This window comes from Pristis pectinata, chromosome 10, assembly GCF_009764475.1.
Source record: "Pristis pectinata isolate sPriPec2 chromosome 10, sPriPec2.1.pri, whole genome shotgun sequence".
NCBI lineage: Eukaryota > Metazoa > Chordata > Chondrichthyes > Rhinopristiformes > Pristidae > Pristis > Pristis pectinata.
In genome coordinates this window covers 24047752-24072037 of record NC_067414.1, presented here as the reverse complement: position 1 = coordinate 24072037, position 24286 = coordinate 24047752, and the positions used below count along the sequence as shown (strand labels likewise).

The 24286-nt window shown below is 37.6% G+C and overlaps 1 protein-coding gene across 1 annotated transcript in view; it reads right to left on the bottom strand.

Annotated features, from left to right (window-relative positions):
- ascc3 (activating signal cointegrator 1 complex subunit 3) overlaps positions 1-24286 on the bottom strand; it is a 343029-nt gene that overhangs the window by 218776 nt on the left and 99967 nt on the right.

Sequence of the window (24286 nt, the reverse complement as noted above, 5' to 3'; positions counted from 1 at the left end):
GATTGTATCACTAAGAATCTTCTCCAATATTTCGCTACCACTGATGGAAGGCTCACTGGCCTATAATTTCCCGGTTTGTCTCTACTGCCCTTCTTAAACAAAGGAACAATTGGCTATTGTCCAGTCCTCCAGGACCTTACCTGTGACTAAAAAGGATACAAAGATCTCTGTCAAGCCCCCAGCAATCTTCTCCCTTGCCTCTTTCATTAACCCGGGATATTCACCTTAACTATTTTCTTAAAGAGCCCCCACACCTCCTCCTTCTTGACATCAAGATACTCTATAATATCAGCATACCCCTCCCTGATATCACTATCCTCCATGTCCTTCTCCTTGGTGAATACCCTTGTGAAGTATTTGTTTAGTACCTTTCCACTTCCTCTAGCTCCAGGAGTAAAATCCCTCCTTTGACCGAGAGTGGTCCTACCCTCTCCTGAGTTATCCTCTTCTTTTTAATGCATGTATAAAATACTTCTTTAATCCTACTCACCAAAGACATTTCATGTACCCTTCTAGCCCTCCTGATTCCCTGCGTAAGTTCTCTCCTGCTTCCTTTATATTCCTCAAAGGCCCTATCTGATTTCAGCTTTCTAAACCTTATATGTGCTTCCTTTTTCTTTTTAACTAAATTTGCAACATCTCTCATCACCAAAGGTCCTCAAACCTTGCCATCCTCATCTTTATTCCTCACAGGAACATGTTAGTCCTGAATTCTGACCAGCTGATCTTTAAATGACTACCACGTGATCGATGTAGACTTACCCAATAGTAGTTGCTCCCAATCTACACTCCCCAGCTCTTCTCTGGTACTGTTGTAATTAGCCTTTCCCCTGAGGTCCAGTCTCATCCTTAACCATAACCATCTGAAAACTTAAGGAGTTATGAACACTGTTCCCAAAATGCTCTCCCACTGAAATACCAATCACCTGGCTGGCTCATTTCCCAATACAAAGACTAGTATGGCCCCATCCCTGTTTGATCTGCCTACACAGTGTGTCAAGAAATGCATCTGGATGCCACTAACAAATTCTCCCCCATCTAAGCCTCTGGCAGTCTGGGAAGCCCAGTTAATTTTGGGCAAATTAAAGTCACCCACAACAATCACCCACATTGCTTTTACATCTTTCCATAATCTACTTACATATCTGGTCCTATATATCCCACTGGTTTTTGGGAGGTCTAGAGTATAATCCCATCAGAGTGACCGCACCTTTCTTATTCCTAAACTCTACCCATATTGCTTTAATTCATAAAAAAAACTAAGTTGATTAAAAACATTATATTCAAGTTATCACCTTTTCTGAGGAAAGTTAGTATTTAAAGGAACAAAACATAAAATTACTCATAAGATACCATAAGCTAAAGTTGAAGCATGTTGAATTGAAGGGTATTTACTGATTTGATTATGCAATTGGGAGAACAGAAGGGATAATTTGTAGTACTCAATTGCTCGGTTAAGGACCAATAAGGTCCTGCAAGAATTCACACTGGGGACAGAGCTACTCAATATTCCCGTAAATGATTGAGATAATGGTACAGAAAACTATATATCCAAGTTTGTTGAAGACACAAAGATAGTTGTCATGGTAAGCAGTACAGCAGACGCATTCAATTGGAAAGAGATAACAAATCGAATGGGCAAAACTGTGGCAAATAAATTTCAACAGTGGCAAAGGCAAAGTCATCCACTTTGGACCGTTGAAAAGGATAGAAAGGAGTGCTTTGTAAATGGCAAAAAGTTGGAAGCATTGAAGGTCCAGAGACTTGGAATTTAACATGCAGATCATTAAAATGCCATGATCATATCCATCTCCCACTGATACCCTATTCCAGATTTCACTGCATTTTCATTAAGAATATGCCAAAGCAGATATTGCAATACATTATGTGTAGTTGACAACGTATGTTTATCATGTTTTAGTAACCCGAAACATTCACTGATATCCATATGAGTCTTTTGAGATATAGCCATGATGAATTGGACAGATTGCCTCATCGCTAGGCACTACCCATTGCAACCTGCTGCAGATATCTTGCCAGAAATATACCATTGCATTCACTAAGTTTGAAATATTTTGGAGTTTGTTTTTATTAATCAGAGATCTTTGAACAAACACTGTAAGATTATAATGGAATTCCAATGCACACATACTGATGATTGCATTGGTGAAAACAAGACAGTTCCATGAACTATCAAAATAGATTGTAATTATAAAATACTTCAAAGACTAATAAACTTCATGGACTGGTTATTAAAACCTTGATTGAACCAGTTTAATAAGATATTTAATTCCTGTGTTGAATGGCTTGAAGCAAAAGAGGCTCTTCCGAAGTTGCTTGCAAGTAAGTTCATGACTTAAAGTACATCCATCACAAAGGATACCTACAAGAATACATCAGTAGGGTTTTGTCATGAAGGTAAAATGAAATCTACAAATTTTAACAAGTTCTGCTAATCTTTAATAGATGCAATTTTAACTGGTTGCTTGAGTAGCTTTGAAGGACTTATAGATAAACCATAAACCAACACCCTAAACCATAACATGATACAAAACTACAAGTTAGTACTATTTTGGCACAACCTTTAATCTCAGCAGCATGCATTACCGAGTCCCTCCTGTGCGCATCCTCAGATAATTATCTTACTTTTCTGCAACATCCAGCTTCCCTGTGACTCATTGATTCCTCAAAACTTTTCCATTTTCAAATGGATTACTTGTAGCTCAAGGCAGTTCTTTGATTAGTGGCTTTGATAATAAGCTAAGTTTACCAGTTTTATTCCAGTCCCAATGAAGGGTCTCAACCCGATACGTCGACTGTTTATTTCCCTCCATAGTTGCTGCCTGACCTGCGTGTGTTGCTCCAGATTCCAGCACCTGCAGAATCTTTTCCGTCTCAGTTTTTTTCTATCTGTTTGCAGAGCAATGCCAGAATATTCATCTGACTATTCTAAATTAAAGCTGAAGAGTTTTTATGAATAATTGTCACATCACTTAACAATGTTGTGGCCATCCCAAAATTAGTATCAGTTTTAAGCTAAGAAAGCATTTATTAGTGCTTTAAACAGTTCTAAACCCATTTAGGTCAATTTGACAAGCACGGATGATAGGAATTAAAAGACTGAAATCATAAACACTTCTCCTCCACTACAGAAGCTTCTACATTTGGGACTGACTTTAACTTTGTAGATACCATGGTATTATTGTACATAGTTAAGAAAATTTTAAATCCTCCAAAAATAGGCTAGATCTTGCTGATTTGTCCAGACAGTTCCAATTGGAACTGGCAGTATTCAGCTTTTGAAACTGAAGTACTAAATTTCACATTATGTGCAATGAAACACATCAAACCCCAGATTTAATGAAAGATCTGCAAACACAGGCCTGAAGCACGATCTGAAACACTACTGATTTCATCGGTGAATGAGATTGTGATGCAAACAAGAAGGTGAAAAACCTTCTTTAATCCAACACAAAAGGTGCGGGAGGAACTCAGCAGATCAGGCAGCATCTATGGAGGGAAATGAATAGTCGACATTTTGGGTCGAGACCCTTCATCTGGATTTGTGTTGCTCCAGATTTCAGCATCTGCAGTCTCTTGTGTCTCAACCTTCTTTAAACATGGTTTTCCTGTAACAATTTTTATTATTTATATGGGCTGTTATATGTGTCTTTTTAATTAACATTATTTTTTTCCTTCTTTAAACAAAAATAAGGCATTTTGAAGCAGGGCCACCTCATGGTGCACTCAAGGTCCTACAATCATCCCGACCCCACTGCTAGATTTTGAGAATGGAACCAGGTCCACATGATCTGGCCATAACGATTTCTGTAACTATTCTTTGCGTTTGAAAAACACACTGGGCTATATATTCCCGAATAAAAAAAATAAGGGCAACAGGGGCAGAATAGTCTTGCATATGTTGGATGTAAGCCCATACTCTCATATACTTCAGTGAAAGAACAACGGTGGCTTGATGTTCGGCCTCTTACCTGCATACAATAGGTATAGCTATATACTATAGCTAGAGTATTGGGGTTTGGGTGATCTTGATTCTAGCACACTAAAAACTACACCTTGGGCCAAAGTAAAATGAATTTTCTCTAAATTAAAATTCTAACATAATAGAATTAGATGAAATCTTACTCCAAATCCATATTGTCAGTTTATGTTGTGTATGTGAATACTTAATTATCCAACATTTGTTCTTCACAACTCTATAAGCAAAGTCAACACATTATTATTTAGAGTCATACAACACAGAAACAGGCTACTCAGCACACTGAGTCGTCGTCAACCATTAACCACCCACTTAAACTAATCCAACACTAATCCCATTTTATTCTCCCCACATTCCTATTAACTACCCTCAGATTCCACCATTCACCTATAAACTAGGGACAATCAACAGAGGCTAATTAACCTTCCAATCCACATGTCTTTGTGATATGAGAGAAAACCAGTGCATCTGGAGCAAACCTATGCAATCAGAGGGAGAACATACAAACTCCACATTGCACCAGAGGTCAGGATTGAACCTGAGTCACTAGAGCTGTGAGCCAATAGCTCTACCAGCTGTACCGCTATGCTTCCAGTTACACAAAGCTATAATTCCACACCATGGCATTACAAAGACAATATTGATTTGCTGAATAATCAAGATGCATTTTTATCTTTGCTATTTCCTGCTTATTTCAGTTTTGAATTCAACAAATCCATTTAATTTAGACTGGAGTTGTAAGCCATTTGCTTGTACCTACTAAATTTTTCGATCACCATTAGTTGACTAGGGATCACAGAATCCCTCCAGCTTTATTTTAGTATAAGTTTTTAAATCTTGTTAATATTTTTACGCATCCAATTTTTTAGTGAAGTAAAAATAACAAGCTCATTTTTATTTTCATCTTTTGCAAAATGATTATCCATGATTTGAAGTCACAACAAGCAGCAAAGCAGAGAACTAATTTAGGTCAAAGAACATATGGTATTGTACTTTGGTTCAGCACATATTGCTGCACAATTAATTAACAGGAAAATAGCTAGAATGATGTATTGCAGGCACTGTAGTGTAGAGGTTAGCGTAACGCTACTACAGTGCCAGCAACCTGGGTTCAATTCCGCCACTGTCTGTAAGGAGTTTATACGTTCTCCCCATGTCTGTGTGGGTTTCCTCCGGGTGCTCCGGTTTCCTCCCACATTCCAAAGACATACAGGTTAGGAAGTTGTAGGCATGCTATGTTGGCGACGGAAGTGTGGCGACACTTGCGGGCTGCCTCCAGAACACTCTACGCAAAAGATGTATTTCACTGTGTGTTTCGATGTACACGTGACTAATAAAGATATCTTATCTTAATGCAAAACTCCAGTTTTGGTGGGATAAATGGTCTAGTCAAGCAATCTGTCAGCATTGTCATTTCTCACCAACCAAATTTTTCAAGTAACATTATGCAAAAAGAAAAAGTAATTTAGAAAGTAGAAGTGGATTCAAACTTACAAGCTGAGTTATTAAATTTCTTCTCCTCATTTTTAAGTTCAATCCTGCCTCTCGCACAGTGACACATAAATTGCTTCAGTCTACAAACAGCATTGTAAAATACTCAATTTGATATCTTTCCACATATAATGGAAGCTTTTTGCACGGCACTGTTAGCACAGACGTTTCTCATGTTTACAAGTTTTTAAACATACAATCTTTATTTTCAACCACACAGATATCTCTAGACTTCACAAACTAAATTGTGGTTTGGAAAAAACAAACAATAGTTTATTTTAACCAACAGCATTTACCAATCAGTATCTAGCCCAAAAGTAATTGATTGCATTGCACAGGTGATGATGGGGAGTTGGAGATTCCTTCAATTTGATTCACTCTGGATCAAGTTAGCAGCGCTGGTGTTAAATCAGTATTCAATCTGCCCAGTCTGCATACTTCTAGTGCACAGAAGATTTGCACCTGCTACATCATTACCAATATGGCAGACAGTGCAGTTTGTTCAACCAAGGTGCATATGTGTATCACTTGCCAAATTGTAAATTATTTGTCCAAATATTGATATACTTAAGCAGGTTTCATGGTCATATTACAGTATTTCAAAAAACTTTGAATCCCATCATAACTTCTGCAACCTTCAATGCAGTGCATAATTAGCATTCTAATGCCATCACTTTTTACTTAAAACATCGTTATTGATGTAAATATCTTCCTTCAATTTCAAAAAAATTCAAGATTTTCCAAAATTGCCTCCTAAAGCAATGAACACCATTTCTTTTAAATTAAATGCTATTTTAATACACCTATTATTTGCTTTTTCCTAATCATATCCCAGAAAAGATACTGATTTACTAACTATTTCGCAATAACAGTTCAGTTTGCAAACTTAGAACTCACTAGATAGCACAGCTATTAGAGCTGCTGCTTCACAGATCAAGTGACTTGGGTTCAATCCTGACCTCCAGTGCTGTCTATGTGGAGCTTGCACCTCCTCCCTATGATCACATGAGTTTCTTCCCATATCCCAAAGACCTGCAGGTTGGTAGGTTAACTGGCCTCTGTAAATTGCCCCTAGTCTGCGGGTGAGTGGTAGAATCCCAGGAAAATTGATGGAAATAGGGGAAGAATTAGTAGAGCAATGGAATTGCTCTGTGAGCTGGCATAGATTCAATGGGCCGAGGAGGCCTCCTATGTTATAAGAAATATAAATATGAACATCATTCTGTATTTTATTTACATTTAGAAAAAATGTTATACAAAAGCCATCATGTATGATTAAAGATTATGCACGTTAACAAAAACTGCAACTCCATTAATCTCTTTATTAACAACTAATAAGTATAAAAATATAAAGTGCCTTTCTAGGCACTTGTAAATTAGAATACCAAAAATCAAAGCCACTTCTACATCTTCCATTAATAATTTTACAGCTACAATAATGCCATAGTATTAAACGTATAACTCATAGTCTACCTTGATGTAAATACTTAAGCAAAACTGCAGTTAATACATTATAGTTCCATCATACTTTTTTGATTGATTAGTATCAGGTTTCGTCTGCCAAACAAAGCACAGCTTGAAATGTTTACTGATCACCATTCATGCTTCAAAAACACTTCATGGACAATATCAAGAATACATCTCCCAAGTGGAAAATCAGATGAATTTTGGTAGTTACTGAATATGAAATCAATACCTGTGCATTTTCTCAATGAATGCCCATCAAAGCCTACTGTATGGCTAGTCATCTTTTACAGAAGTTAAAATATACACCTTTGAATCCCATATTAAACCACAAGGTTTCAAACTCCAAATCACTGAAGGAGAAATCCAGGTCAAAGTACTATTTACTAAAATGCAGCATAGAATATCATAATTTGAACCTATGCACATTATTTGCTGGCCAATGTAAACAAAATGTTTTGGAAGGCCTCTTTACAGAATATTAAAAAATTAACCTATCCTTCTTGTCTGCTGAGATGTAATATTAGCCAATCATGCTTTCCATAGCCAGAGACATTGATGTTTTGAATATTGCATGCATTACGACTTTTAAGTGAAATCAACCTGAGTTACCCTCTTTTTGAAACTGGTAATATTTCAAAACTGGGCCCCAGATGAAGAGGGACCCAATAATTGATGAGTTGGGCTGAAGGGCCTGTTTCTCTGCTGTTTCTCTCTAATCACAGAATCATTACCTGTGATGCCTCTGCACTGTTTTACTTTCTCCTTCTATCCCAAGCAAAAATGGAGGAAAGTAGAAAAAAAATCTTTGGAAAGGAGGTTTCTCTTCAACATTGTGTGCTATTAATGAAATTTAAACAACTTGCAAAATATACTAATTAGTAACCTAAATGACTACTACAAAGGGTCTCTAATCAATGACAATTTATTGAACTTGCACAAAATAATAGAGGATTTCCAAGCCAGCAGTAAAGGAGACATTAAACAAAAACATTAAAATCTCATCAAGCCCTCTGTTTACCCCATGCAGACTGTAGATATTTCAACACCATTTAATTTGAAGACATTTAATTTCATCCCCCACTAATAATAGAATAAAGGTTGCAATATCATTTTGGTCTCCAAATCCCATTCTCAAATGATATTAACCTAGCCCTGAGTTCAGAACTGCTCATCAACATTTCAAATGTCCATAATACTATAATTAGAAAGCAGAATATCTAATCCAGTGGTCTTGCCTGAGGCACAGAAGTATTTATACACGTTTTCTTAGGCTGTCCATTGGGATTGAGGATACCTTGCTTCAAGTTTGGTTTTGCAGGTTTTGAGGTGCCAAATGAGGCCAATGTAGGAATCACAAACTCTTACGCATATGGGGCAAAAGTGGTTGGGTAATTTATGAGGCAGTCCACTTCTTCTGCAGGGCCTCTGTGTGCTCCTGATCCATGGCCTCAAGGTTCTCCATATAATTTGAATGTTCCTTCCTCGGTCCCCCTTGTGATGTGTTGACGCTTACCTTGGTCAACTAACTTGGGTTAGCTGAATGACCACACAAATCCTAATTAATTCAAACTACTCACAACTTCATTGTATCAACTTATTACATCAAATGCAGATACCCACGTAATTCCTGAATTCCATTGTTCCTTTTGGACCAATATTCACCCAAACCAAATTTCTCACTTACACCGAAATAGGGGATCTCCCGTTGACCAAACGACTGATCCTTCTTTTCCCTGCCCCAGGCATGGGGATCTTCCTTGCAATAGTTGGTCTCGCCAGAATTCATGCTCATGAGTCTCCTGAGTTCTTGCTGCTCTACCTTCAAAAACCTTCATTATTATTCTTTTCCATTATCAGTTCTGCATCATTATACTTTGATTCTGTTGGCTCTGATTCATCTGATTCACCTGTGTCACCCCTCACTAGCAGTGGCCCATGGCTACAGGTGGCACCACCTCACTGCATGCTTCAGATGTCATTCCTTTTTTTTAAGCTGAATCAGGCCATTTCACACTAATTACAGCTAGTTTGAGTCAGACACTGGGCTCAGGCCACTCCGGTTCACGAACGCAGACTACTCCTCTTATAAGTCTGTGTTGATTTTTCTACCTTATCAAAGAGAATCCCCCAAATAACTTCTTATTTGGGAATGATCTCTGATTAACACATTATTAGTAGGGCCTTTGTTATGTCCACTTCAAGTATTTCAATCCAGAAAGAGTTAATTCAGAAAATGACAGCCTCCACTTCTTCCAACACCTGGCGAGAACTAAGATATTTGTTTTGTCTATTCATCCACTGTCCTCGACTTCTTCCAGCTAGCTGTTCCACAGATTTTTAATCTCATCAGGCCAACAGATGTACCACAATGGAGCTCCGATTAGAGTGTCTGTTTCAGGTATCAAGTGGTGGGCAGGCAAATGAGGTGGCCAGCTCAATGTAACCAACTGCGAGTAACCTGGGCCTCAATGCTGGGGATATTGGTCTGGAAGGGGACCCCAATGCTGATTCATTAAGCCTTCAAATAAATCTTCAGAGGATTTTGCAGAGACAGCATTGGTGGTCTGTTTCCAGTACCTTGAGATGCCTGCTGTGCATAGTCCAGGTCATTGCTGCCCAATACACCATGAGTTTTATACCACGTCTGACGTCTTCATCTTCAAATACTTTTCCTCAGTTAACCAGAGGCTATGCTGATGCATTGAATGTGGTGAATTTCATTGTTGATGCTTGCCTTCACCAAGAGGTGACCCTTGAGATCTCAGAAGTGGTCCACATTTTACAGCATCTTCCTGTAAACCTTTATTATTGGAGGGCAATGCAGTATGGTGGAGGCGTGTTGGAAGACAACTTTGGTCTTGCAGATGATGAGCACAAGCCCATCCTCTCGTATGCTTTGGGGAATGGGCATGTGCAAACACAAGCATCATTTTTGCACTGGAATATACCCCAATGGTTCTGAAAATCTGCTTTACTCCCACAGGAATTTCATTGGAGGTGAACTATAATATTGCCATTTTGTTGAATTTTCCAAACATGCTTCCGTCAAACATATTCACAAGTTTCACTATTATCATTTCTATGACAAAACTAAATTGTGCTGTTCTTATCTTTATAACTCATCTCGGGAAGGCATGCTATCATCTTAGTCACTCTTCTCTGATCACCTTCCACCCCACAGATCCATTACACATTACTTTTGAAGCAGTGGAATCAAAACTGGACAAAATGTTCCAGAACTCAGCTTGATCTATTCATTATGGCTCATTTTTTAGAGATATATTAAATTATCCAATGTTTAAAAGTTTAGCACTAAAAGGTAAACCAAACTGTCAATTTGAATTAAAAGAGGTAAATAGCATAGATACCCAATGTGGAAACAAGATAAGCACATAAGGAAGAAAGGAATGAAGACTTTGTTGATTGGGTTTAGATGAAATTTGGAAGGAGAGCGAGGTAGATCATAAAACTCAACATTTATAAGGCAAATGTCCTGCTTCTGTTGTGCAGATTTGACACAACTGAATGGGCTAGATCTCCGTGCAGTACCGAAAACTTAGTCAGGAACTGCCCATGTAGCCATGTGGAAATCCTGATGCGCATAACAGATGCATTTCAATGAGAAGGGAAAATTCCATCAGGAAAACCCACCATCCATGGTTAACTAAACAAGTTAACAATGTATCAATGTATAACTTAAAACTTAGCATCAAACTTAAATAATAGCACATTAATGGTGGCAGAAGAGAAGATTGGACAGACTATTAAAAAAATCAGAGTGTGACTAAAAAATTAACAAGGGAAAAATGGAGTACAAGTTTAAGCTAGCCAGAAATCTAAAAACAGACTGTTAGGTATCTACAGGTATTCAAAATGACTTAACAAAAGTGTGCATTTGTCCAGCAGAAGGTGAGTTGGAGAAATTTACAGAAAACAGGGAGGTGACAGATGAAATGAAGAGGTATTTTGAATGATTTTTCACCTTAAGAGGATACAAATAGCATCCCAGAAATAACTATAAATCAGGAATTGGAAGGAATGGAGGATGTCAGTAAAATTACAATTCCCAAGGAAGCAAATTGTTGCAGCTCTGGACTAACAAGTTTCTAGATCCTGATGGAATTCATCCTCGGGTTTTAAAAGAAATGGCTTGTGAGATGGCTGATCCATTGGTTTTAATTTTCTAAAATTCTCTAGGTTCAGAGAACATTCTACTAGATTGAAGAAAAGAGTTATATTTGCTATTTGCCAAAAAAAAGGGAGAGAAAAGAAACAGTAAACATCAATCTTAAAAACAGTCAGTCATTGGGAAAATGCCACAAGCTATTATTCAAGACGATATAGCAAAAATCAATGTAATTGGATAACATCAACAAGGTTAATATATATGACAAACAGGGGACCCAGCACTGATCCCTGCAGCACACCACTGATCACAGGCCTCCAATCTGATAAACAACTCTCCACCACCACCCACTGACTCCTTCCACCAAGCCAATTTTGTCTCCAATTGGCTAGCTCACCCTGGATCTCATGTGATCTAACCTTCTGGAGCAACCTACCATATAGGATTTTGTCAAAGGCCCTACTTAAGTCCATGTAGACAATGTCTACCACCCTGCCCTCCTCAATCTTCTTGGTCACCTGTTCAAAAAAATTCGATTAAATTCATGAGACACGATTTCCCAACCACAGTGCCATGCTTACTATCCTTTATCAGTCCTTGCCTTTCTAAATGAAAATAGATCCTGTCACTCAGAATCCCCTCCAGTAACTTTTCTGCCCTTTAATCAACAAGAACATGTTGCTGAACTCTCTCTCTCTCTCTCTCTTTTAAAAGCCTCCCACTTTCCAGATGTCTCTTACCTCCATCTCTATCATGCCTGTTGAATCTGTACCCTGGAACATGGAGCTGCCAGTCCTGCCCATCCCTCAACCATGTTTCTGTAATAACTATAATATCACAATCCCACATACTGGGATGCCCTGAGCTCATCTGCCTTACCTGTAAGGCATCCTGTATTAAAAATAAATGCAGTTTAGCCTATCAGACCTTCCTCACTTCCTGTCTGGTCACTTTAACTGCTATATTCACCTCAGCTTTCTCATCTGCCACACAACTACTTTGGGTCCCACACCCCTGCCAGACCAGTTTAAACCCTTCCAATTAGCTCCCCACCAGGATATTGATCCCCCTCCAGTTCAGGTGCAACCCATCCCTCTTATACAGGTCACCTCTGTCCCAAAAGAGATCCTACTGGTCCAAGAACCTGAATCCCTCCTTTGTGCACCAGCTCCTCGGCTGGACATTCATTTGCCCTATCCTGCTATTCCTTCCTTCACTAGCATGTGACACTGGGAGTACTCCAGAGATTACAACTCTTGATGTCCTGTTTCTTAACCTTCTGCCTAGCTCCCTATCTTCTCCCTGCAGGACTTCATCCTTTTTTCTACCTATGTTGTTGATACTTTGGATGCTCACCCTTCCCCTTAAGAATGTTCTGCATCCATTTGGAGACATCCTTGACCCTGGCACCTGGGGGGCAATACCCATCCCAAAGTCTCGTTTATGGCCACAGAATCGCCTATCTGTCCCCCTAACTATCTAGTCTCCTATCAGTACCAACCCTTCTGGTGTACAGGTCATCCCTGGGTTACAAACGCCCGAACTATGGACACCCGTACATACGAGCGAGCTCCATAATATTATTAAATTCAAAAGTCCAATGTGCATACATAACTTCGTTCCTATGAACAGTCAAATTAGTTTCCCCTCTCACTTCACTTTTAGTCATTGTTCTTTCTTATCAGTTTTATGTGCTTTTGATGCCATTGATTATAATACCGTGGTGTTACAGTTACCATATTAAGTGACTTTTGTTTACTTTCGTATTTTCAGGCTTATGGACAAAATCAACTTAGGGACGTCTGTCAAAATGGAACCCACTTGTTACCGGGTACGGCCTGTACTACTAATCACAGCCTGCCAAGCTAAGAATGAGATGTTTATTCACAGTATTGCTTTCTATCTGATAACGAATTCTCAATCCACCAATCAAACATCTGATGTCAACATGCAGCCTCCATGTCATCTGTCATCATGAAAATCCTTAAGTGTATTAAGGCAAAATGAATGTGTCAGAGTTTGATGAACTTATATTGCAACCATTTGAGACTGATAACCCAAACCATTATATATTTACAATAACATCTTAAAATAGCTTTTTTAATTTATTGCCTATCAATTAAAACATTAACATTTAGATGTACTAAACATATCAATACATCAGAATCTCCAATTAATAACATACAAAATGCCTTTTAACTAACCACATATGGTTAGACATCTGATTTATTATAATGAATGACTAAACAATGAAGTGCTGCAAGTCTAAAGCTCAAAACTGCAATATTGTAAAGGTTAGTGAAATGGGTAAATCCTGTCTGTGAATGTAATTAGATCACCTCCTTTAATAAATTAATTGATAAGAACTAATTTGCACCATTCCTGTCAGTCACTGGGAATGTGAAGTCAATGCTCCCCAATGAGCCACCTGAAGGAAAGTCACTGGATTTTAATTAAGCACACAAGTTCTCATTAAGTAGCACAACAGTGATGCAATCTGTAGCAAGAAGTGATCTGGTATCATCTATAGAAAAGGTAAAATATATAATCATTGGAACAAAACTGATACTGATATTCAATGGGCAAATTTTGCAGGAGAATGCTCCATATGCACACTTGGGTTTAAGTTTAAAGCTTTTGTTTATAAAGTCATAAATTGATCATGAATTGCTGGAAATTTCAAATAATAAAGAAAAGCTGAAAACACTCAGCAGGTCAGGCAGCATCTGTGGAAAGAGAAACAGAGTTAATGTTTCAGGTCAGAACTAAGAGAGATTTTAAAAAGTTGCATAGGAGAGAGTGGAAGGGATACATAGAACAAAGGGAGCATCTGTGATATGGTCAGGTAAAATAGGTTAATGGAGGGTAATTACACTTATCTATATCATGTATTGCTAACTATTAGGACCTGTGATGTACCCAGCAGGTCAAGTTGTAACGATGGAGATGGCTTGGAAACAGAGTTGGTTGCTGTGAACTAGGAAGGCATATTAAAAGGGAAGGCTGTAGATTAGCAGTGGCAGACATTAAAGAAGACATTTCATACATCTCAGTGACTAAAAAATGTCACACTAAGAAAGTTACTATTAATCTTAACCACATTATATGCCTTTCTATTTCACACCATCCTTTCTTAGTTGGCCATGGATGGTGTGAAATAGAAAGGCATATAATGTGGTTAAGATTAATAGTAGGCCAGATATTGGATGTTTACTGAAACCAGCAAAGGATGATAGAAATATACATAAAGAGGGAGAGGTTCTTGTATTATTTACTAGTTTACTCTCGTACTTGGAGAGCTTCCACAACTATATATAAAGCAAATAACTAAAGTAAACATTAGTATTTTAGAGTAAAACCTGGGAATTAATAATGGGAAATAAATAAATGGCAGCATTTCTAATCATTTTCCATTGGTCTTCATGGTGGGAAGCACTAAAACATCCCAACAATAATAGATGACCATGGGGCTAGAGGAAGGGAGGAACTTAAAACAATCTCTAGCACTAGAGAAAAACTAAGCAAGCTAATAGAGCTCAAGGTGACAAGTCCCCTGGATCTGATGACTACATTCTTAAAAGGAAGTGGCTATAGAGATAGTGGATGCATCAGTTGTAATCTACCAAAATCCTCTGCAGAGATTCGAAGGGACTGACTAATGTACACTACTATTCAGGAAGTGAGATGGAAAGCAGGAAACTACAGGCCAGTTAAACTAGTATCTATCATTGGAATCCATTATTAAGTAATAGCAGGATATTTAGAAAATTATAACAAAATCAAGCAGAGCCTGCACAGTTTTACAAAAGAATACAAAAGATACATGTGCTGGAGTTGTTTGAAGATTTAAAAAACAGGGTGGTGATTTTGGATTTCTAAAGCATTCAGTAAAGTGCTGCATAAAAGTTTATTGCTGAGGAACACACAGGGTTGGAGTAATGGCAGAGACAAGAGATTGGCTAACTAATATAAAAGGGGTTCAGGATAAATAGGTTATCAGTAACTAGTGAGATACCCAAGGATCAGTCCTGAGGCTTCAACTATTTACAATCTACACCAATCACTTGGGTGAAGAGACAAAGTGTGCTGCAGCCATATTTGCTGATGGTACAAAGGTAGGTGAGTTAGTAAGTTGCAAGTAGCTTACAAAGAGCCTTCAAAGGAATATAGATAGATTGAGTGAGAGGTTGAAAAGTTGGCAGAAAGAAATATGATGCAGGAAAATGTGAGGGTGTCCAATTTGTAAGGCAGAATGATAAAGCAAATCACTAGTTAAATGCAGTGAGCATACAAAATGTTGGGGCACAATAGAATCTGGAGGTCTTATGTATCAAATACAAAGGGTTGACATAGCATGCAATTAGGAAGACTAATGGCCTTCCTAATTTACAGGGTGGTGTCAAGACCAAACCTGGAGTACAATACACAAATTTAAACTTCATATTTAAGGAATGGTATACTTGCAGTGGAGGCAGTGCAGAGAAAGGATTACTAGATTCCTTGCGTCAAAGAAATGACACATGAAGAAAGACTGGGTGGATTGGACCTATGCTTACTCTTTTGATTTTAGAAGAATCATGATGCTGAGAATGGCGTGCATTTAAAACAGAAAGGAATCAAGGGGCATGAAAAGAGAGTAGGAAAGCAGTGTTGAGATTTATTGAATGGCCAAAAAAAAAGCATTTTATTAAAGTAGTAAGCAGTTGGAATTTTATGTACGTTTATAAATGGCACATTTAGCAATTACGTTACTTTTAAACTAGCTGTACGTAATTGTCATTCATTATTATTTTGGAATATTTTGCTGTAAAAAGTGTCACTGAAACGAGAATCCAGGAAAAGACCAGCAGGACTTCAAGTCAGATGTTAATTACTGGAAGTGCACACTTTGTACGGTTAAAGGTTTTAAATCCCCCTTCCAAAATAATATTCATATTAGATTTGCTGCCTAATGTAACAGGAGAAACAAAACCTCTAAAATTAAAACCAGTCAGCATTATTTGTACTGTATAATGGAGCTATTCTCAGCACTTCTACTTTACAATTTCACCAATTGTTTAAACCTGAGCGCCACAAGAGAACTTGAAAATAAAGACGTTGTAGCTCATAGCCGTATATTATTGTCCTGAGTACTTGCATCCACACTCAGCAAGGAGCTCAGGAGGATGAGGGCAACACAGAGATGATAAAATTGCACATGCAACTGTTAATTCAAACTGAAGGCTGAAACAAGCTGTCTCATTAGTTAGAGCAGATGGATCAGAATTAATGACTGAATAGCCAAGTTTTAATTTCCCAAAAGCCAAACAGAGCTGAAAATTTTTCACAGTATGACTTGAAAAATCAACAGCAAAAGAGACAATCTCCATCTGTCATCCCAAATGTCTACAACCCTTCCAACTACTCACAGCTCAATGCTCCCTCTTAGTATTATTTTAGCGCAAAGGAAAATAGAAACCTGATCTGTCGCAACACTGATCCTCCAGAAAACACCAGGCTCCATATTATAACTCATTTACTAAAATTACATTTATCAACTTACTGCAATACAGTTCAAAAAATGCAAAATAAATTATAAAATGGTTGAAATCACTCAAAATGCTACTAAATGTATACTAAAAGATAAAACATGAAACAAGGACAATAAAACAAAGATACTTCAGTTAGGTATCATTGTACTTCGATAACATGTTGCAGTGTACAGAGAATACATCAAGCAATTAAAGAGAGATGTGTTAAGACAAAAATCAAGTACAACTATTATGTCCAAATAAACCAAAGATTTATAAACAGGTTATGATTTCTGAGCTCAAATTGGTTTGGCTACAAAACGAACAAATATTTTAGTACATAAAAATATTCCTCAGTTTGCTGCTGACCAAATGTGAAAAATATACATACTTCTAATTTCAAAAATAACAACAACCAATTTATACTGCACTGCTGATGGAGCAAAACAATCCCAAGGCACTCCACAAGAAAGTCATTAAACAAACTATGATGTTCAGGCACATGCCTTATTGGGGCAAGGAACAAAAACTTAAGAACAAAACAAAAACAGGAGTTGGAAAGATCCTTAAAGCTCCTCAAGCCTGTCCAGCCATTCACTAATATCATAGTTTATCTTATCTTGGCTTTTTTTCTACTTTTCTGCCTGTTCCCCATAACCCTCAACTCCTCTACATACCAAAAATCTCTCTGTTTCAGTTTTGTATATATTCATTGATTCGATCTCCTCAGCTCCTTGGGGAAAGAGAATGCCAAAGATTCAGAACCCCATGAGAAAAGAAATTCAGCCTTATAAATGGGCAACTTATTCTGAAATTATGCCCCAGGTTCTAGATTTTCCTTTATGTGGAAACATCATCTCAGCAACTGCCTTGTCAAGCCTCCTCAGAATCTTGTACAGAGGTCTTTCATACTTTTTCTGTACTTTTCAAAATAAATTTTAAACTTAATCCTTTGACTGCACTATTTGGGATTGTTGGAGAAAAAGATATAACTTTGAAGACTTCTGATTTACATATTCTGGCTTTTATTTCTCTTTTAGCCAGGAGAGCTGTATTGCTTAAATGGAAGGAAGTTACTCTGCCTACTCATGCTCAATGGTTACGGGATGTTATGTCATACTTGAATCTAGAGAAGACTCGCTGTTCAATTTTTGAACCTAACCTAGACTTTCAAACCCTGTGGGGACCTTTTCTGAATTATTTTCAAAATCTCTGATTTGGGGACTAAAATGCAGATATTGGCTGACACGGTTACATTTTTAAAAGTTCTTGCTTGTTGTTTTTTCCATCTAACAGCTTCGGGTTTTGGTAGTGGGAGTAGATTTTTTTTATAATAAAATATTTCAATTTTTTCTTCCTTTATTAACTAACTACTATATGTGATTATTAATTTAGAGTATTGTAATCTAAGTACGATTTAATACAACATATTTGTAGTATTTTTATTCTCTTTCTTGATGCATGTACTCCGTATTTTTTTCATGGATTCAATAAAAATATTGTAAAGAGAGAATCTTGTATGCTTCAGTAAGATCATGTCATTATTCTAAACAATACTAAGAATGGGCCCAACCAACATCTAATTCATTAATGTAAATTACAAATAGTTGAGACCCCAACGTTGATCCCTGTGATACACCATTTCAGCTTGCCAATCTGAAAACGACCTGTTAATCCTGATTCACTGATTTTCGTTAGCTAGCCAAATGCATATCTTTGCTAATAGTACCCCCAAAGCCATGAATTTTTACCTTGTGACACCTAATAAAATGTCTTCTGGAAATCTAAGTAAACTTCATTTACTGGTTCCTTTTATTCACTCAGCTCATTACATCCTCAGAAGAACTCAATAAGGTCAAACAACATTTCCCGTTAATAAAACCATGTTGATTGCATTATGATTTTCTCAATGTTCTGCCACTACTTCCTAAATAATAGATTTTAGTATTTTTCCAATGACATATAATGAGCTAACTGGTCTGTAAATCCTGGTAAAATATCAGCTTGATTTTAAAGTTCTGACCCTACCTCCCCCATTTCTTGAGTTTTCATTTGAACATTTGCAATTTTCAAATCAGTTGGGAATTTTCCAGGATCTAAGGAATTTTGGAAAACAATGATCAATGCATATACTATCTACAACTACTTCTTGTAAGACCCTAGGATGCAGGCCATCAAGTCCAGGATACCTGTCTTTGGTTCCATTATTTTCATAGAGTCAGAGATGTACAAAACTGAAATGAGCCCTTCAGTTCATCATATCCAAGCTGACCTTTGCGTCCATCTACACTAATCCATCATTTGCCCCGAAGACATATCCTTCTATCCCTTGCCTATTTAAGTGTCCGTCTATATATCTCTCAAATGCAGTGATCGTATCAGGCCCCACCTTCTCCTTTGGCAGCGAGTTTCAGATATTAACCACGGTCTGTGTGGGGGAAAAAAACTTTACCTTCAAATCCCCTTTAAAACTCATTTCCCTCACCTTAAGCCTATCCAAATAGTTTGTTTTCATACCCTTATCATGGGAAAATGATTCTGACTATCTATCTTATCTATGCCCCTTGCAATTTTATATACCTCTATCAGGTCACTCCTCAGCCTCCTTCACTCCAATCCAGGCAACATTCTGGTGAATCTCCTTTGTACTATCTCTAGCAATAACAACATCCTTCCAATAGTGTGGTGACAAGAACTGCACACAATACTCCAAATGTGGCCCAACTAGTGTTTAGTGAAGTTGCAATGTAACATCCCAACTTATATATTCTATGCCTCGCCCCGACCTATGAAGGCAACAATGCCACAGGCCTTCTTCAGCAACCTATCTACCTGCTACTTTCAGAGAACCATGAATTTCAACCACAAGGTTCCTCTGTTCATCAACATTTCTTAGCACCCTACCATTAACTATGCATCTCCTGTCCCTATTTGACTTCACAAAACACATCACTTCACATGCCATAAAATGTTCTTATCTACATCCTGCTGTAGGCTTAGATAACTTTCCTCACTTCACCAACACCACCTTTTGTGCCATCCACAAACTTACTAATTGCACCTCCTGTATTCACATCCTCAACGCATTTTCTCTAAAGGCTGAGATTATTTTAAGTTCTTCCCTCCCACTTGCTCCAGATCTTTTACTATTATTAGGACATTCCAAGGGTCTTATACGGATACAAAATACTTTGCCATTTCCTTATTTCCCATTATTAAATCCCCAGTCTCATCCTCCAAGGGTCCAACATTTACCCGAGCTATTCTCTCTGTAATTATGTACATATAGACGTGCCTGCTGAGTGGTTTTACATTTCTTGCTTGCTTATTCTCATCCCTTGCTGGTTTCTAAAATTTTCCCGATCTTCTGGTCAATTACTAGTCTTCACAATATTAATTGAAGAGATAGATTTTAGGGAACTTTTCAAAGGAACAAAGACAGACAGAATTGGGTAGGTTTAAGGAGACTTTCAACTCAAAACATTGCAGTGATTCCATGCATACAGAATTATTAACAATTGTGCTTCACTTAGAATTATCATCTTTAAATATATGGAAACAATGTGCAGCCTTTTCCAAAAGTCAGGAATAAAAAAAAGTTGCAAGATACTAGAGAGGAGGAAATTAACTTTATCCTCTTGCCAAAATCATGTTCCAGGCACAAAATAATTATCTGCAGCAAAACTATAATTTTACTCAATTTTCTAAGTGGATTTTTTTGTGCACATTTTGTCCTTTCAAAAGATTCCATTTGTGGATCAGAGAGCAGGAGTCATAATGCTCAGGTTCTCACTATTAACATTGTCCATTAATTCGACAAAATAAAGCAAACAAGTTTGGGCTCAATTATTCATTCTCTTGTTTACACACTCCTTCCCCACTTAGAGGACCGATCTGAGGTTGTGATTCAGAAATATCAATGCAGACTTTGCTCACTGATCTCTCCAAATGAGATGATCACAGATTGAAACCTCACTCCAAAGACTTGAGCACATAGTCTATCGTAACATATCAACATTTCAGAGATGCTGTCTTTCACAAATGTCTTAGAATTCTTCACCATGGTCATGTGAAGCAGGTAACCTCATCAATTAGTTGATTGATAGCATTTCCCCCCTCCAAACCAAATGAAATGTATGATACTCCTTCTCAAGGAAAATATCAAAATATCACAAAGAGTTTGAAGAAGAGTAGGAGAGTTCTGATGTCCAGGATAATACCTATCAATCAACTAACTAATGAGGTTACCTGCTTCATTATAACTTCTGTGATCCTAAGATAGAAGCCAATGTATATAGCTTAACTATATAAGAGCAGTACTTGCATTACTAAGGTGTTCAACATGCTTTAGAGCAATTTAGAATGCTGAGTTTAAGTTATTTAACAGCCCAACTTATTACTATATATTGCATTAATTATTAGTTACCAGTATTACATAAATCACCCATACCAGATTACCAGAAGATCAATATTTTGAATATATACCCCTGTGCAATTCATTAAAGCATTTGTTGAATACCTTCTGGGCATACATATCCTTATACAGGAGCTCAAGCATCATTGCCATCTGTAGGCCCCAAATGAGCTGATTGTGTATCCTTTGGCATAAGTGTTGTCAATGGACAGTGCAAAGTTCTTATATTAGCACATTTTTAAAAAGAGTACTGTATACATTTAATTAATATATTATTATTTACTAACGGTATTGTTATGGACTCAGTGAAAGTCCCTTTAAGATAGAGAGTGTGTGTGTATGTGTGTGTGGGGCGTGCTTACGTCAATAGAAGATAAAGGACGTAATGACGTTGTTGAAGAAGTCAGAAGAAGAAGAAAGAGAGAGAGAGAAGGGAGAGAGACACCAGCCTGCTTCTTTTCTCTATCGATGGATGAGAAACAATAACTGTGTTTGCCACTGAAATCCATGTATGGAAGTTGGAAGTAATCCGGTGGAGTTCACTTTGTTGCTAACCTGTAGAAGGAAACAGGTATTTGTGTGTGGACGACCACGGTTCGGATGCTTTTCGGGGTGAGGAAGTCACTACCGAGTAAACACTGAAGTGTCGTTTGGGTTCCATCGTGGAACATTTGGATTTCGTATGTACTCTCTCTATGTTTTTCTACATCTACATCTTATCTTCAGACAACGGTGGTTGTTGAAGAAGCCCTTGCTCATGTTTCACCTTATGGCTTGTGGAACTGAACTTTAAGAACCATTCAGGAACTGGGAGTTTTGGACTTTGTCACACCCACACACGAAGAGTTTAGTTTTGGGGTTAACGTTCGAGGTTTAACATTCTTGAATTCTAACATACTAACATTTTTTTAAACTTTTATTTTACGTATTATCATAAGTAGTGATTAATAAAATAGTTTTTAACACTGAATCATGCTCAGTGTGTTTCTTTTGTTGCTGGTTTGTGACAAAATTGGGGGCTCGTCCGGGATTTGAACCCGGGACCTCTCGCATTGATTGACTTCAGCAGACCCACTGGAATATTGAGGATTGGTACTGTGGATTTGAACATCTTGAGAACCGAATCGATAAACATTTGCGATGCAGGGTTACAGTAGCCCTGCAGTAAGTCAAGACGTTCTCCGTGTAGTATGTAATGGACCGATTCGAGTGCAAATTTGAAGAGATCGTTTGAGATATCAGCTGCCCAGTGACCTCTTCTACTTTTCTCAATATTTCTGTTAACCATGGACACAAAATCCAGTGCCACTTCATTTAAATGAAGTCACACACACAAGCCAATTAAAAAGAATTTATCAGACCTCCCTCAAAAACCTTGGGATTGAACCCAAGGTTAACGAGTGTCGTCTGGGATTGTACCCCAGATTGACGAGATTTGTTCGAGATTCAATCCAAAGATTTTTGAGGGAGGTCTGATAAATTCTTTTTAATTGGCTTGTGTGTGTGGAAACCAGCAGCAATGGATATTAAGGCATTTTTGGAGTCACCAACCCAAAAGGGATTGGAGGTGGTGAAAAAGGATGATCTGATAAAGATTGCTACCAGGCTAAACGTTACAGAAGTAAAGCAGTCTATGAGAAAGGCAGATATTCAGAGATTGATAGCTGGCCATTATGTGGAAAAGAAGGTGTTTGAGAAGGAAGTGTTAAAACAGTTTCCTGGCAGTGAAATAGCAATTTCTGAGGCACAGGTGCAGCTGGCAAAGATAGAAGCTGAACGAGAACAAACCCAGTTAAAGATAGAGGCTGAACGAGAGCAAAAGAGATTAGAGGCCGAACGAGAACAAAAGAAACACACTGAGCATGATTCAGTGTTAAAAACTATTTTATTAATCACTACTTATGATAATACGTAAAATAAAAGTTAAAAAAAATGTTAGTATGTTAGAATTCAAGAATGTTAAACCTCGAACGTTAACCCCAAAACTAAACTCTTCGTGTGTGGGTGTGACAAAGTCCAAAACTCCCAGTTCCTGAATGGTTCTTAAAGTTCAGTTCCACAAGCCATAAGGTGAAACATGAGCAAGGGCTTCTTCAACAACCACCGTTGTCTGAAGATAAGATGTAGATGTAGAAAAACATAGAGAGAGTACATACGAAATCCAAATGTTCCACGATGGAACCCAAACGACACTTCAGTGTTTACTCGGTAGTGACTTCCTCACCCCGAAAAGCATCCGAACCGTGGTCGTCCACACACAAATACCTGTTTCCTTCTACAGGTTAGCAACAAAGTGAACTCCACCGGATTACTTCCAACTTCCATACATGGATTTCAGTGGCAAACACAGTTATTGTTTCTCATCCATCGATAGAGAAAAGAAGCAGGCTGGTGTCTCTCTCCCTTCTCTCTCTCTCTTTCTTCTTCTTCTGACTTCTTCAACAACGTCATTACGTCCTTTATCTTCTATTGACGTAAGCACGCCCCACACACACATACACACACACTCTCTATCTTAAAGGGACTTTCACTGAGTCCATAACAGTATTAGTAAAAGTTGGTGACCATTTTAGATGAGAAAGGTTGCAAATCACACTGCAAGGCTAAAAACTAGCTTTGCACAGTTGGGATGAGTGTCGCACCAGAAGCACAAATCTGGCATTAATTAAAATCCTGATTAAAAGTCAGGGGTCAAATTTCTCATGTGTCAATAAGAAAGTTACAATTGTGCTCTACACCAGACTAAACTCACTTTTAACTAGCATTGTATTTTTTACTGCTATGAAAATGAAGTTAGAGACAACAGTTCTGAAGTACATAAAAACTTCAAAAATGGAATCAGTTGTTAACAACCAGTGAGTGCTAGAGGAAGAATCATCCCTACTGATAATTTATCATTCATTTTTAACATGGTGAATTGTGTATCAGCAAATTGTTTCCTGACATATGTTTTTAATACTGTAGTGTAATTGAAGTGCTTAAAAAAGTAAACTTTTGTCACCGTTCACAGAAGAATCAATGATGATTTTTGTTTCTACATTATTCTTTACACAATTTCTGGTCTGTAATCAGAGTTCTCACCAGAAATGAGCCTCTGAGCATAAAGCAGATATCTATAGCATAAATGGGAATGATCTACCTTCTCAGAAAAAAATGAAACACTTGAAGCAGATGGAACCTCCAAACTACCTTAAGCACTTATTTTCATCTCCATATTACATACAAAGGTTAATTCATTACAGGTCAATTAGAACAAATTTAGGTTTAATATCATTGAT